The sequence below is a fragment of the Gymnogyps californianus genome, chromosome 10 (assembly GCF_018139145.2).
Source record: "Gymnogyps californianus isolate 813 chromosome 10, ASM1813914v2, whole genome shotgun sequence".
Classification (NCBI taxonomy): Eukaryota; Metazoa; Chordata; class Aves; order Accipitriformes; family Cathartidae; genus Gymnogyps; species Gymnogyps californianus.
The window spans coordinates 4,225,411-4,241,110 of record NC_059480.1 but is presented as its reverse complement, the minus strand read 5'-3'; the positions used below and the strand labels follow the sequence as shown (position 1 = coordinate 4,241,110).

The window sequence follows — 15,700 nt, the reverse complement described above, 5'->3', positions numbered from 1 at the left end:
ATGCAAAGAAAAAACCTCAACTCTTTGTGGATGAGGCCCTAAAAAGAGTCAGGGTTCAGTTACTGTCCCCCAATATTTTGCTTGTACCAAAGGAAGGGGAAGTCTAGGACTCAGATGAGAAGATTTTTTTTTTAATCAAAACTTTCGATGGAAGAGTTGGCTTACACAGTTTTGACTTATAAATTAACAAGTAGAATAGTGCTCATAAATGCACAACCTTTTGCCATTTTTGCTACCAAGAATTAGGTAGGAAGGGACAGAAAGGAGAACTGAAGTTTCACAGTTTGGATTTTCAGTGAAAAACCTAAGAAAACTTTATAGGAGAGACACTACAAGAAAAAGCACTGTTAAAAAGCTATTAACAGCCATTTTGAAGCCAGTTTTGTCAGTGGATGCTTAATTACAGAGAGACAAACCATACCAAAGAATCTAACAAGTTGAACCTATATCAGAAGGAATCCTGCATTAACCCTGAAGAAGGAAGAAAGGAAATGTGTAGCCCCGAAGGACTGACTGCAGATCTGGTTCCTTCCAACTTTGCTGCTGAACCTTCAAGACTAAAGAGAGACTTAGTAAAACCAGGGATAAGTCTAATTGGTTTTTAAGCACATGAGCTGGCTAGGCTTTGCCCAGAGGTTGTTAATGAATAATTTTACCTGCTGAAAGACCAAATGAGAGTTTATTGCTTAACCTTGTAACCATAGTAATTGTAATTAAGTGGTAGCCTGGGAGAGAGTCCATTAGCATCGTCCTGCTAAGGCAAAGCAGAAACTTAATGTTCAAACAGATGATTAACCTTGTTATAACTTTCTCATCTTGCACTCAGAGTGGTAATTTAGCAAGTACTCAAGACATTTTGCCAACTTGTTTATGTTGATTATTGGCACGGCACAATTGCTATGCACAGCAGTGAATGGACTATTGTATTACTTATGCTATGGAAGCACCTTGAGACTCTAGCCAAGATAAGACGCTATACAAATTCACAGGTCTGACAAATGTCCAGTCTAAAGACCCCAGAGTAGGGGGCAGGAGTGACTCTCTAGGCCACACAGAACATCTTGAGCAAGTATCCTACTAACTACATCACACAGCCTGCCTATTCCAATCATTGCGTTCTGCCCTGCGATGATGAGTCACTGACAGGCAGGAGGATTCCCATCTTCCCACTTGTGTTATTGTTTCCTTATAAACAAGTCTCTATTTAGAACACAGTAGTCAACACACTCATAGACAACAAGCAGTCCCTGTAGCGTACCTTTGCTAACTTGCCTTTCTGAATATTTTGGGTGCTATGACTTTTCAGAATTTGCCACAGAGCATTTCTCAGCTATATGACTGCTCCTTTTCAGGATAGGTGCTGGCTTCCACCTGCCAAATATAGCTCCTTGCCCAGCCTGGCACCAGAAATTACCAACCTCACCTCCTGTTAGTGGTCTGACAGGACCAACTCCCAAATCTTCAGTCTCTTCATCACAACTTGGATCAAACTTAGTGTTAGGGTTCAGAGCCACTGGATGACTCAGCTGTACTAACACAGAATCACCATACCATGGTTAGACACGTTACTCTCAAGGGCTGGATTGCTGTTTTTATTTTGGGCTTGATTGACCCTGCACCATATTTAAAACTTTGGGAAAGGCAATCTAGAAGGACTAATGCACACCAGTTGGAACTAGGTCTACGAGAAAGAAGAACTGTTTGGTGTAGATTTGAGGTTAGTGCAGCATACTAACTTTTAGGGGTTAGTAGGTATCAGATAAGCAGTCTCTTAAAATTAGAAGCAAAACCCAGGGTTGCAGGGGCTAGTGAGTTAGGAGAAGAAATGTGTCCAGACAGTTCATTAGAGTTTGTTTTAGAAATTATACGCTCTGGGGCTGCCTCTAGCAACTGGTTGTTCTAGGAGCTGCAGTTTTACAGATGGCACTTAATGTCCCAGTCCTAAATGGAAAGAATATAAATTACATACGGTTTTGGCCAGACAGACCAAATTCAAGTATGACTTAGATCCTACTCTACTCAACATGATTCTTCAAAAATGATGCAGTTAATCAATTTGTGTCTTCAACAATGTGAAAACAAACCAAACCAAACAAAAAAACCCGCATCCCAAAACACAGATTACTCATCATGGCTGTGTATGAGAACAATTACCCAAGCTAGCAAAGCTGCAGAGGTATAAACCAATACAAGACAACAAATAGTTTGGCACAGAAACAATTTAAGTGTTCTTTGTGATCCTCCCTATTAATCAGTATATGCATAAATGGACTTAGGCTCTCTATCCTACAGCTACACATGACATAACTAGAGATGTCCACTTTCACACTTATTCACAATAATGTGCCCTGGATTGTCCATTGGCATGTTTCATAAAAGCTGAATATAAGCAAAATAAGAAATCAATTCACCGTGTAACATTTCTGTTAAAGAAAAAAAAAAGACTGCTAGTAGATCAGCTGGGGTACAAAAAAGTTAATTCAAAAAAACAGGTGGAGAGAAAAATATAAAAGGATAGTCCTTTGAAATTATAAAAGTTTGTGTAATGCTTAATTTTAATGAATATATGGGACTAGACCAGGATCATCCTCACAAAGGATGACATAAAAGGATTAGTGACTTCCAACCAGCATAAAACTGCACAAACACACTTTTGGAATTGTTTCTTCTCCAAATAAGATTTTAAAATTGAAATGAGTTGAAAAAACAAAGAGATGTACAGGTAGAAAAGAGGGTGGATTTTATTTTTTCTACTATTTTTAAGAGGCAAAGTTAAGATGTAAATTAAGAGATTTAATTTAATAATGTTAATCCAAAGCTATAGAAAGGGTGAGACCCCACAAAAGTTACAAGATTGTCTTAATAAAGGATGATCCAATTATTTATGTTGAACAACGGAAAAAGAAAGAATTTCAAGTATTTTTTCTTTTCCTTTCAGGTTTGAGCCCTTAGCGTCCACTTTTCAAGTTTCCAACCAGGCAATGCCAGTTAGACTCTTTAAAATGAAAGCTGAGACTCATGTGATCATATGGTTCTGTGAATGGGGACTCTAAGGAAAAAGTGATCAAAAATGCAACTGAAGTGATGATATTGTCCAACATACAGGCTGCATAGCAATGAAGAAGCAACCTATAAGGTGATCAGAGACAGACAGTAATAAACCAGATGGAGAACACTTTTGGACTTGCTATGACTAGGAAAATAGGATTTGCTTCTCTTTTGGAATTTAAAATAAATAAAAGACAACTGATTTTGCTCTCAACTCTGCATTGTCATTTTCAAACCAAACCACATAAATTGATTATCTGCTTAAGGACCCCAGCTTGTCACATATCTCTAGGACCACTTTCACCAACTAAGTTCTTTTCTTCTTAGATTTCTGTCCTTGGAACTCCTTTGCTAATCCAATGCTAATTGGATCCAAATCCAATGCTAATTCCCCTGAGCTAACAGGCATTAATCAGTAACAGCCAAGAGGTTAGGCTAGACACTCAAGAACTGAATCTTTCTGGGGAGAAAGGAAAATCCAACAGCAACTTCCAGCAATCTGGAATACCTTCCAGAGCCCATCTTTCAGATATACCTGGAGTCAACAAACAAGGTAAGAAATCTCAGAAGAGTAAGGTGGACCAAATCCTTGACTTTGAAGAGGTGGCTGCTTCTGCACACAAAGCCGGGGATATTGTCCTTTGACGAGTGATTTGAAGAAAAAAAAGTTAGTCTCCATAGAGCTTTCATTTCAAAACAGGCATTGTCCATAGTTTGTTTTTTTTTTTTACCTTCTGAGAGACTAAAAGAATAAGCTATTAACATCAAGAATTGCACAAATAAGCCTCAGCAATTATGTCTAGACTTAATTACAAGAAAGGTGGATTACAATAGTTTCCTAACAAACCAGCTCTCCCTGTTGTCTTTGGTGGTGACAATGCAGATTCTCTACCTGGGAATAGCCTTATAAGGCATTTGCAGCACCTTGGGTTTTCCTGTGGGGAAGCTACAACAGGACACCTGCACAGTCAGCACACACACACACGCACACGCCCCCCAGACTACATAGATGTACCCAACTCTGCTAGCCCCCTTTCCATCATCTCTTTCCCTCTGTGGAAAGTAAAATATTTGTCTTATTTACTTCTTCATTATTTTACCTTTCTTTATGGAAAGCAGCTTCCCCAGCCTTTCTTGTGTGCTGTAATCACTTCTCTTGTTCCAACGTACTGTCTCTCATCTCCCCATCTCCTTGCTTCTTTTCAGTATTTTGATCCTCTTCCCTTCTTTCTCATTCTATCTTTCTGTTTCCTACCATCTCTGTTCCCAAGCTCCGCTCCCTGTCTCAAGCAGAAGGGTATAATTTCTCAGTTTCCTGTTCTCCTATTACTTATGCCACTGGTGAATCATCTTAATTGCAAAGAAGCACATACTCCCCTATCATTTGTGAACTTGGTTTACAAATCTGATTGAATGATAGATATTACATAAAATGAATATGTAGAAATTAGCTAGCCACTATGCACAACACTAAGGCTATTCATACAGACAGAGAATATCCGGTAGGAAATCATAGGGTAGATACCCCAGTGTACTGTTTCATAGCGTCAGTCACAGTTTACAGCCAAAATGTAATTTGTTTCTGCAGATAACTATTAAAATAGTCTGCTATTTCTACAAAGGCAGATATGAAAGTCTTAACGGATCTGTCGGGTATTTAACAGAAATAGCAATCATAACAAACGAGAGAGAACTGCTGCATTCAAGTGAGATTCTTTTATAATCACAAGTAAGGCTTGGCTAAGAAGGACAGCTCTCTCATACACCAACTCAGTAAACAAGTATCAAAGAAGCGATACATTAAATGATACATACAGATGTACCTTGGACATAAACTTGTGAAAGTCCCCAGTAAGTTGAAGATGGTGGCATAGGTGGTTCAGATTTCAACATCAGGGCCAGGAGTCGCACATCCCACTGGGCAACCTCCATTCAGTCACTGGTAAAACAGGGAAAATGCCATTTGCTGTTCCTTCCAGGGATATTGTTAATTAATTAATTCTTAATTAAGTTTGCAAAATACAAATAATCTTGATTGAAAGACACTGTAAAAGGGAAATTATTGTTAGGAGGATCAGAACTCTTGCCTGGGGAAAACCTTTGGGTGTATTTTCTCATTAATGTTAATGGAAATTAACAGCTTAATGCAAGCCAAGCTGAAAATAAGATACTTTACATTTGCATCTTAACTACATTTGCTTCATTACTTATTTAGGATCGCTGATACATGTAGGAAGGTCAGTCTCAGCACTGTGAGCTATAGTTTTTGAGTGGTCCTATATGCACAAATATATCTGAATAAAATATATGCCATTGTTATGACAGTACTTTCCTTAGAGCAACACACATGTTAGTATGCCACGTGAACATGCCTTTCTAAATGGACACATCAACCCAGCAGAGAACAAGAGAAAATAATCAGGAAAGGCCAAAGACTACATCCAGGAAAAAGACTTGGAGACTGTCAAGAAAGGAAAAAAAGGCAGAGAGGCACACGTGGCACCTACATTTAACTCCTGTCCAAAATTGCAATTTGGAGAGCTTTTGCTGCACCCTGGATACATCTGGGTAAGACCCTGGCTTTTCCCAAACACCACCAAGTTTTTGCTTTGGTCACATCCAATTGCCTGTTCAGTCTTGACAGCCCAAGCAGTTTGGCACCTGGCCTATGACCTACCAGACACAGAGTTGGCACCTCCTGCCTCACGCTCCTGTGACACCAACCCTGGTGGAGAGGGTCCCACTCACCCACAGGGACATAGAAAGCAGTTGCACTAACCACGTCAAAATACAAGCAGAAGAGGAGGACCAGTTTTTGCAGTCTCATGTGGAAGGAGCTACGTTACCTGATGGGAGCTGCTCCCAGTGGGAGAGATGTCAAGCCCACTCCTCTCAGGGGATCAGACACCTCACCCCACAAACATGTGGGTTCAGCCTGTCTTTTCCCACGCCCAGCAGAGGAGATTGGGCATGGGGAACCTTCCTGCCCCAAATCTCAGGTGAGTGTCCTGATACTAGACTATGGTGGCAGTTTCTGTCTTGGCCTTTCCTACAGCCCAAAGAATACGTAATGGCATAATATAGAAGAGCTTCAAGAGAGAGAAGTGAGATAGCCCCGTCCCAGGACACCACACAGCCCTACGTGCCTTTCAACTCCTACCTGACGACATGAGATCATATGATATGCAGATGCCTTTACTAGACAGGCATGTGGGTGACCATACCAGCAGCTGAAAGTCTGTATTCCTTGTGCTAGTCGGAGCTCTCTGTTTGTATTTTGCACATTAAGTTACTCTTATCTTTGTTAGCTAACTTCCTTTTGCCCCCTGGTCAGGGGCATTCCCTAGTTCTCGTACCACAGCAATCAGATACAACTACACCAATTAAAGAGGGGAAACCACCTTTAAATGTAAAGATACTCATTTCTCTTATGCTAAGATGTTGCTTGTGTATGATAAGACCATGAGCACTAAGAAAACTATGGAGTTTACGTGACCATTGCACTGAACACTAAGAATAAACCAAGAATCTCAAGAGAAGCCTCCAGAGCTTCCCTTCCACAAATCACACACTTTTAGAGTTACTTAGTAAAAACATTTGAGCAGGATTAGATCTTCAACCACTGACAGGGGCTTTTATTTTCCCTTCTAAAAATGTGGTAATTCACAATATATTTTTGGTTATCTGTAGTGTATTTTCCATTCTATTTTCATTCCAAAGAATGAAGGGCCAAAATTGTGCATAATAGGAATCAGGGGAATTTAGAATGATTATGTCCTCTTCGCTTAATAACTTCTGAGAGTATTCAAGGGTTAATGTCTTCTACATTTTCAGTTATGATGATGATAAAAGCTGCATAAGTCAGAGCAGCATATATATTTTACTAAGGTATAATTCCAGGAAAGTCACATTTTTGTAATAGTGATTTACCACACCAAATTATGCCTTTCCCCTTAATTAATCCATCCGAAAAAGATGTCATTTGTTTTAAGGAATATGATAATCACCAGATTTTGCAGACTAAGATAGACACTGATAATTGCAAAAAGAATCATCCTCACCCAAATGCACAGTTATCTGTTCTTCACTAAGAAAATATGTGTCAAGCAAGCTGTGTGTAAAACTGTGGAACAGAGACACTGTCAAGCACAAACTTCTTCCATGAACAATCCTCTGAAACCCCTGTGCACCATGCTGGGTCACGACAACTGCTGGAGGCAAACCTCAGGTGCTGTAGGTTGGCATGGTTGCCTGACCCTGAAGGAACAATAACACCAGTTTCTTCTAAAGCAGGGCAGAGTTTGGGACAAATCTGCAGGAGAGCTCGACGGGACACAGAGCAGGCTGAAGCATGGGCTTCCGCAAAGAATTAAGAGACCCTCTCTCCTGGCCACGTCTTTTTCATGCCTTCCTAAACCTTGGACCAGGTATAAAGACATGGCATGCAGGACAATATGCTTGCTTCTTGCCTCCCCAAAATAAGAAAGCTGGTTGGTAATGGGTAAACCTGGGGCTCTTTACCCTCATGTCAGCTCCTGGGAGGAAGTCCCCTATTACTCCCACTATCAGCCAGCTCTGTATGCCTTGTATCTCTTACACCATACAGCTACAGTCGCAATAAAGGGCTGCAAGGTGTCTCCTCCATCATGTGGCGTGGGAATCGTTTTGAACGATGGTAAAGGAGGGAGGAAGAGGGCTTTTAGCCTGTTTTGGCTTCCCTGCCTCTCCATAAATCCACACTACAATACCTGCAGCTTGGGAGAGCATAAAGCCATTGATTCCCCAGGGTTGCAGAGCCAGTGAAAGCGTTCCTGTGAGCATTGCTAGGTGCCACGTTGACACCCCTATAAGCAAGCACTTCCACATGACACACTGACATGGTCTCTTGATATACTACTACTGGGATTTGTCCTTCCCCCCATCACCCTCCTGCAACAGCAAACAGCTGCAGAACTCTAAACAGAGTGAAATAACATCTATCATCAGGCTGACCTTTTGGTGCCTGCCCTCCTTCTTGCATTAAATTATGCTCTGCAGTTTTGTCCAGATTCTTTTGGGAAACATTTTTGTTCATAAGCCTGTTTACAAATTCACTTCCCACACTGGGACAGAGGCTCATATCCTGTGATAACACCGCAGTGAAACAGAGAACAAATTTTCAAGTGAGATTTTCAAACCCTGTTGTCCATCTCTGTGCCCAAACAGGTGGAAAATACAAGCTGGATTGTGCAAACCTACTTCCATGAAGCCGTACTGACTTCTGCCACTTGAAAGTTTGTCTCTTCTTTCCTTTCTGAGGAGCACAAGAGTTGTCAGTATCCAGGTAAAGCTTCCTCCTCTTGGTTAAATAGGCCAAAGCTCTATTCAGATAACTATTACTGCTTTCCTGTTTACACCGTTCTTCATCAAAGTGTGGTTTTATAAACTGCTGTGGTATGGGTATGAAAATGCTACATTCAAACAAATATTCCCTGCTATCCTAAGTCTGCACAAGATGCGCTTATCAACTATTATTACTTTTAAAGTCTTTGGCATATTAGGCCTAGAATTGGTCTTAAGGAAATATTTGGAGACAAGAAGTTTACCATATGAGATTATGGGGGTTAAGAGACTGTTATTTGTATGAAGCCACTCAGTTTCCACTCCATATCATAAACTAATGAACAAAGAAACACCCAAAGGGCTACGTAAATAGAAGGTTAGCATTTTATAGGGATTTACTTTGCCAAGCTACAGTTTCATTTTACATGTTAAAGCAACTGTTCCTGCTATATATAAAAAAACCCAAAACAACAAACACACCAACAAAAAACCAAACTCCACAACTCTCCAAGGCCAAGGATTAACTACCTGCCTACAATCACTCCTGGGTCTAAATCACATGAGCTCATTTGGAGACATCTCCTTCCTGAAAATCTGATTAGCAATTAAGTCACTTTCCAAAACAGCATCTGTAATTAAGAGTGGTGCTTGACTTGTTTCCATGTAATACCACCCACAAAATGCAGCCCTCTCCACTGAACCTTCCAAGTGGAAAGCTGTCAAGACTGCAGAGAACAGCAGATGAGAGGAGGCAGTAGGCAGAAACCTATGCCCCATAAGAGACCCACTGCAGACTTATTGAGGCAGAGGATGCAGGCCAAGGACAGATGGAGTTGCCACTCCACCCACCAGTAGTCCCTCCTCATTGCATACACATTGCCTGCTGTGAAAAACAAAAGAGGCTGCAAAACTGCCTCTGCCTTCCTTCCTATCACCATTATAAGTGCCCCCAGCTGGGGCTGAGCCTCTTCAGGACATACTGGCTGTAGCTCACCTCTCTTTACAACAGCTCCCAGGGAAATCTGATGGATTTTCTCTTGGGCAGAGCCTGGTGCCCAGCCTGGAAAGCACTGCATTGAATCCTGAACTGGCATCCAGCAGCAGCTGAGGAACACCAACCCACACAGAGCAGCATCAAACCAGAGAAGCAGGGATTTGGAGCAATGAGCAGGTGTTACACAGCCAGTTGCCTTTATTACTACTGGCTGCACACACAGTTGCTATCAACCAACTGAGGACCACGGGAGAAACATCTCCTGCCCAAGAGGGAGCGAAGAGCAGACTCCTGAGTCTCCTCCTGGAGAGCACAGAACAGAGGTGCTTAAGTGAGAACAGCTAATTGCTTGACAGATGGTGGGACTGTCTGCTGGTGCACAAAAGACTGTTTGTTCTACAAGACTAGTCCAAAAATATCTCAGTCTTTCTCTTTTAGGAAAGAAGGAAAACAATTCAGAACAATTAGAGAGACAAAGTCCGCAACTAGCATACTTTTTTTAAAGAGAATGACTGAAGATGCAAACAGGAAGAAAAGTCATTGCATACCACAAAAGCACCTCAAAATACAATCAAGAAAATACATGGGTAGCCCTCTCCATTTCCCAGTATCTTATCACAAACCAAAGAAAGCACTTAAAATTATGGAGGTGAAAAAAGATGAAATCTCAGACAGGTTTTTCCTACCTGGATCATCTCCAAGAGCATCACGAGTGGGCTGCTCAGCAAGGGGAGGTGAGCCAAGGACAATGACAACAAGGCAGGCACAGGGCAGTATCCTCTTCAGCACAGGGAGCAGTCCCACAGCACCAAAGGGAGCAGAGTAGAGCAAAGCAGGCCCAAGCAGCAGTCAGCCTGCAGGGAGGAGGCAGGTCTAAGGCCAAGCCAGGAAGTCAATTTAGCAAGACAAAGCTGGGATCAGCAAAGTGTGAGGCTGAGCACAGGCAAGGACCTGGGCCAAGGGCCTGAGTTTAAATGCAGCTCCTGAGCTCCCACCGAGGCATGTCCCAGCTCAGTCGCACACAGCTCTGCCCCAGCAGCCTGATCCCAGGTTACAGCTGCACTGTATCAGAGCTGGCCTTAATTAGGGGCAGCCAAAGCCTGGGGGGTGGAGAAGAGTTTATGGCTCTGACAAAACATTAAGATAGCCATGAAGAGAACATGGGGCCTGATGTAAACACCACTGAGGAAGACAAAAGAGAACACACACTGGTGGAAGTCAGTGAAACCAGCATGAAGTGTTTTGATCCTAAAAAGGAAGAGAAGCAATCTCCTTCTCTCTTCCTACTCCTTTGGGAGCCAGACTTCTGAGGAGAGATAATTAGAAAGTGACTTTTATCCATGTAAACCTTTTTGCGTATTTTCTCTGACAGAAAACTGCTAGCAGGAGCAGTGGTGGAGAAGCTGCAGTGTGCCCAGATGAGCACAATCTGTCCTCAAGCATGCTGACAGCCCCTCAAGGTGTAAGTTGCAAACACAGTATTTTGGCTAATGAATCAGTATAGCTTACTCCTGTCCCTCTTTCCCCTGCCAGTACTCCAAATCTCCACACTGCTACTGCAAAGCAAAAACCACCCCATCCTCAGTCTGCCTCTAGTGGCAGCTCCGCTTGGCAGGAACCAGGGGCACGGCAGGCTGCAGCATACAAGAACCAGTGGTAAGTGGCACGTCTGTACCTTGCTCAGTATCTAGTCTTATTTCATGTGAAGGTGCTGCATAGGGTTTGTAAAGGATTCAGAAAAGGAATAGATGTTTAAAAAGAATCAGCTGTTAAGAGTCACACAGCTTGATCATAACCTCAGCAGGTAACCATCTATAACACTTTTGCCTGATAGTCTTATAATGGTCTATAAACACGCACTAGTCATGTTACAAAAACATTAGGCATTTATTTCTCATTTATTAACTTCTTATAAATGGAAATCTTGCATAAAAAGGAACTTGGTACTTATTCAAATCTGCAAGCTTGATTTTCACTTTGCTTTTTTAACCACCACTTATTTTAATAAAAGGGACATTATCTATTTTGCCTCATTTCTTTTGCACATTGAGAAATGTTCAGGTGTATCCTTCTTCCTTCCTGTGCAGCAGGGCAAAGCAGGATATAGCACAGCACAATAGGGACGGCACTTGCTGAGGGAACTGTTCTTTCTCACTGCTCTCCTTGCAGAGAGAAAACAGCTGGTCCCAGAGGTCTGTGTTGGGATACAGCTGGAAAAGGCGGGCAGAGGGCTGCAGGCAAGGGCAAGAATCTGCTGAAAAGGTAATAAAGTCCAAGGCTGTGCCTTGCAGACTACAAAATCTCCGCTCAGTGGGGATCTGGGGGCAGGTGGTGGCAGCTGAAGCCCTCAAAGTGAGTAGAGACACAGGAAGCAGCAGATTAGCATTAGTGACCCTGGTGTCTTGTAGATCCTCCAGAGTTTCCATATTTGCTGGAGGACCCACATGGGCCAAAATCACTGCTATTCTGTGAGAACGGACAAGGACTCCTCTCAGTGTTCCTGATGATATTCCGTGGTGAAATACCCTCCCTCGCCCTCTTCACTCAATTTCCACCCTTCTAACCTAGCACTTGATTAAGCACTAATTTTCCTGCTCAACAGAGGTGGCTTCCTTTGCCACCATTAACAGTAAAAGGACTTCTACAATGAAGAGATTCCTCTTCACAGGCCCTAGATCTGACTGCTCCTGAGTGGAATTTTTGGACAATAGTTCTTTCAATCACTTTCATCCCAGCCTTTTCACATTACCTCACATCTACCTTTTAAAAATCCAATATTTCTGTGCTGCTGCCTTTGAACGTTTCCTCCCAAGTACCTCAAACAAATCCAATGGTATAGTGACCATTTTCCCTCAGATGAAGGCTCTATCTTTTGTCACTTAGTGTTCATTTCCAACCACTACAGCTTCTGATCTTATTGATTGCTTAAGAAAAAGCAGCAAGAAAACAGTCCTGAAATAACCACCAGAAACATTCATCCTTCCCCAGTCATTCTGTAATTCTTATTCTAGTCAATAGCAGGGTCGTTAAAACCCTCCCATGATGACTGTGCTAGGCTCTTTATGAACCTGCAAAAACACTGGGTGCTCTGCCCTCACATTCCATCCTGCAGTTCTATTATAAGCTCCCCTTTTTCCATAATTTTTATTTTTCTCTTCCAGTTCTCTTTATTAGAGCAGCCAAGTCTGCCTAAACTGTTTTTACTGTAGACCTACTTCCAGGCTTACACATTGCTATTACCCCTCCTTTCCTATTGAATCTTCTCTTTTCCACAGGCTCCGGTTTATGGCAGTAGAAGTGCAGGAACACTTCCTGTGATGAATGTGACCTCCGCACATGTGAACGTGTATGCAATGGAATGGAAGTGCATATTTGCTGGGTTGTTTTCCCTCCAGTTGCAAACACTGAAATTACCACTGTGATCATAACAAATCCTTTATCACTGTAAGAAGGAAAATATTTTAAATGCTTTAAGAAGCAGTGTACACTGTAGAGAAGTTTAATCATGCTCAGAAAGAAGGTTGGTGGTACTTCTACAGCGTGCTTACTCATACAAAGCATCTAAGGAATATGCTGGGACCTATTCTCATATATGGCCAAAGGGAACTCACAGCGTGACCGAAACTATTTCAAGTATATCAAGTCATTTATATCTGAAGGCTGATACTTTTATACATATCAAGTAGTATACTTCCAGGAAAAGAACCTCCACTGATATCATGGAGACTACTCAAAGAGTAAATTGCTACTTCAGGTCAGTAGGCTCATCAAATTTTTGCTCATTGATCGATTTCTGAAAATGCTTGCATTGCTTTTTCTTGTGTTTAAAATATAACATAAGGAGAATAGCAAACCTTGAATATTTTTGCTCTTTGTGAGAATGATGTATGTAAATTTATAATTTCAGGTTAATGATTAAGATTCATAATTATTTTCTATTATAGCAAATCAGACTTTATTGTCTTATCTTCAGAGATGAAGTTAAAATTGCTTTAATAATGAAATCCACTTTTCATTTGTATTCTGTTTCTTCTGCACTCTCATTAATGATTCATAATTTAAGAATCAGGAGTGATTAATGCCTGGCTACACCACATAATGCTGTTAAGGAACAATGGTGCAATTCAGAAGGTTTAGAGGCTCCCCTCATTTCACATTACACATGTTAACCTGCACTGAAACTAATCCGCTTCATCCAAATTCAGGAGGCAGCAGGCTGTGGTCCAAAAACCCCGCTGGAAGTTATGTGAACTTACTAGAGGAAAAGCCCAGCAAATATCGTGAAACAAAAATTAAAAAGAAAAGCAGACACAGTGTTAAGATTTAATGGCAAGCTTAAGTATCCAGCCAGGGCCCATAGCAAAGAGTCATATGCTGCTGCAGTCCTGCCCGGGAAGGACTGGCGTGTCAGCCATCCCGGTTTCCACCTGCCCCAGAAGGAGCAGCAGGAATTGGTGCCTGCCAAATAGGGAATTATTTCCCCATGCTTTCAGCTAACCTGTGTGGGCTGAGTGAGATGGTATAAGAGTTTAAATGCTCGTCTCCTGCTTGCCTTCTCCTCCACGGCACTTCGCTGTCCACTTCTCTGACAAGAAAGTAGTAGACTTGGGGGCTAATTTTCTCTCTTCCCCTCTCACCCTTGTGATAAGGCCACTCCATGTGGGTAAGTGTCACAGGGAAGCCAAGGAATGTCTTCTCTTCCCGTATTGTCTGACTCTGCTGAATGGACGACCTATGTTTTTGCCTTCAGTTGTGCACCCTTGATGAATAAAGAAGTTTGATGGAAAGCTCGGTTTTCTGTTTTTCAACCTGTATTTTCTTGAAAGGGCAAATTAAAGGGTTCTAATATTGTTCTATCCACTTTGCCAAAAGGCCTAATCTGGTGTATGCTCTCAATATATTGCATCTAGAACTGTGCACAGAAGCTCAGCTATTGATTTTGCCTCTTCCCAGCCCTCACTTCCTAGTGGAGGGATGGGATGACAAAGGTGCTTTGTTAATGACATATGAAGGAAAGATACAGCAACTGACAGACAGCGCCTAAAGCTTTTGTCTCATGGTTTCCAGGTCTAGTTGACCTCATGTCTCTTTGCATGGTGTCTAACAGAGAAATAAACTGGAAGAAAGCAGAGAGTGCTGTGAAATACCAAGTACACAGCAGGGTACTTATCTCTTAAACATAACAGTACCCCATACTCAGCACAGCATCCTAGAGCATGCAGGAAGAAGCCTCTCCCAGCAGAATCTGACATGTACAGAAGTAGCCACAATGACCTTTCCTGGTTCATCAAGGTTATTTTGATGATGCCTTATCATTTGACCTTGGGATCAAATTATAACAACTTATAATGCAATTTACAGATGCAGGCCCTAAAATGGAGCATCAGCACATTCAAGCCTGTGCTGCTGAGGGGCTCTCTGTGTTCCTCCAACACTGCAAAAAGTCATGCATATGCTCAGCTTTTCCTAGGGGACTCGCCCTACTGCTGCAAAACCAGCCTTAAGCTCAAGCCCACTGAATTTGCAGAAGTGGGGCCTGAGACTCTGAGGACTGAATCTAATGATTCAGATCACTGAATCTACTGGGGGGGGTTAGGGTGGGGTGAGGGTGGCCAGGTCAGGGCCAGATTTTGCTGCAATACTTTTATTAAAGCTTGGTAATAAGGAAGGAAGGGCTAGGTTATTATATACATATTTATCATGCAACCAAACATACTGCAGGTTTTTCTCATTGCACTGCACACAGCTGTGTATAAGCAGTTTGAGATTCCACAGTACTTGTTTTGCTTACCTTTTTCTTTATTTCTACTGACTGTCATCCTAAGAAAACTACAGATGATTTCTTACCTCCTTACTTTCCAACACCAGTAGAAGTATTCTCCTCTCTCCCTAATACCCAGACTATATATAAACTTTCCATCAGCAAACACCAAGCTCAAGAGTTTTCCAGACACCTTTCCCATTAAAAGCTTGCCCACATGCTTTTAGGCGTGCCCACAGGCTTTTAGGGTGGAAGAAGGCAGGCCAGAGCCGAATCCAGTGTTGCATTGAAATAATGCACTGAGGAAGCTAACCTTGATTTGCAAAACAGTGGTGGTGATAGCTGGTAAAAATTGGGAGTTAGATATTTACCTTGTTAAGGATTTACAGAGCCAAGAAACACAAGCAGATTGGTAACGGCTGAGAATACTGATCGCACGGGGAGTATTGCCTCACTATTTTGGCTCTCTAGAAAATAAGAAATGACTAAGTCCTTTGCTCAGGAGACATTTTATTCAGTTTTTGTTAATTTAATTTTCTGAGAATTAAGAAAAGGATGAATTGCTTACTTAGTTT

The 15,700-nt window shown here is 41.9% G+C and overlaps 1 long non-coding RNA gene across 4 annotated transcripts in view; it reads right to left on the bottom strand.

Annotated features, from left to right (window-relative positions):
• The window catches only part of LOC127020110 (uncharacterized), a 53,745-nt gene extending 43,412 nt beyond the window's left edge, over nt 1–10,333 (bottom strand). Inside the window, exons 1-4 of one of the 4 annotated variants that reach the window (XR_007767013.1) lie at nt 10,051–10,333; nt 4,864–4,987; nt 4,149–4,328; nt 2,741–3,687 (exon numbers count right to left, since the gene is read on the bottom strand). This is a non-coding gene — a long non-coding RNA (uncharacterized LOC127020110). Of the gene's footprint in view, nt 1–2,740; nt 3,688–4,148; nt 4,329–4,863; nt 4,988–10,050 lie in introns of those variants that run through there. The other 3 variants (XR_007767014.1, XR_007767012.1, XR_007767011.1) reach the window with 3 other exon arrangements.
• Nucleotides 10,334–15,700: the final 5,367 nt, after the last annotated feature.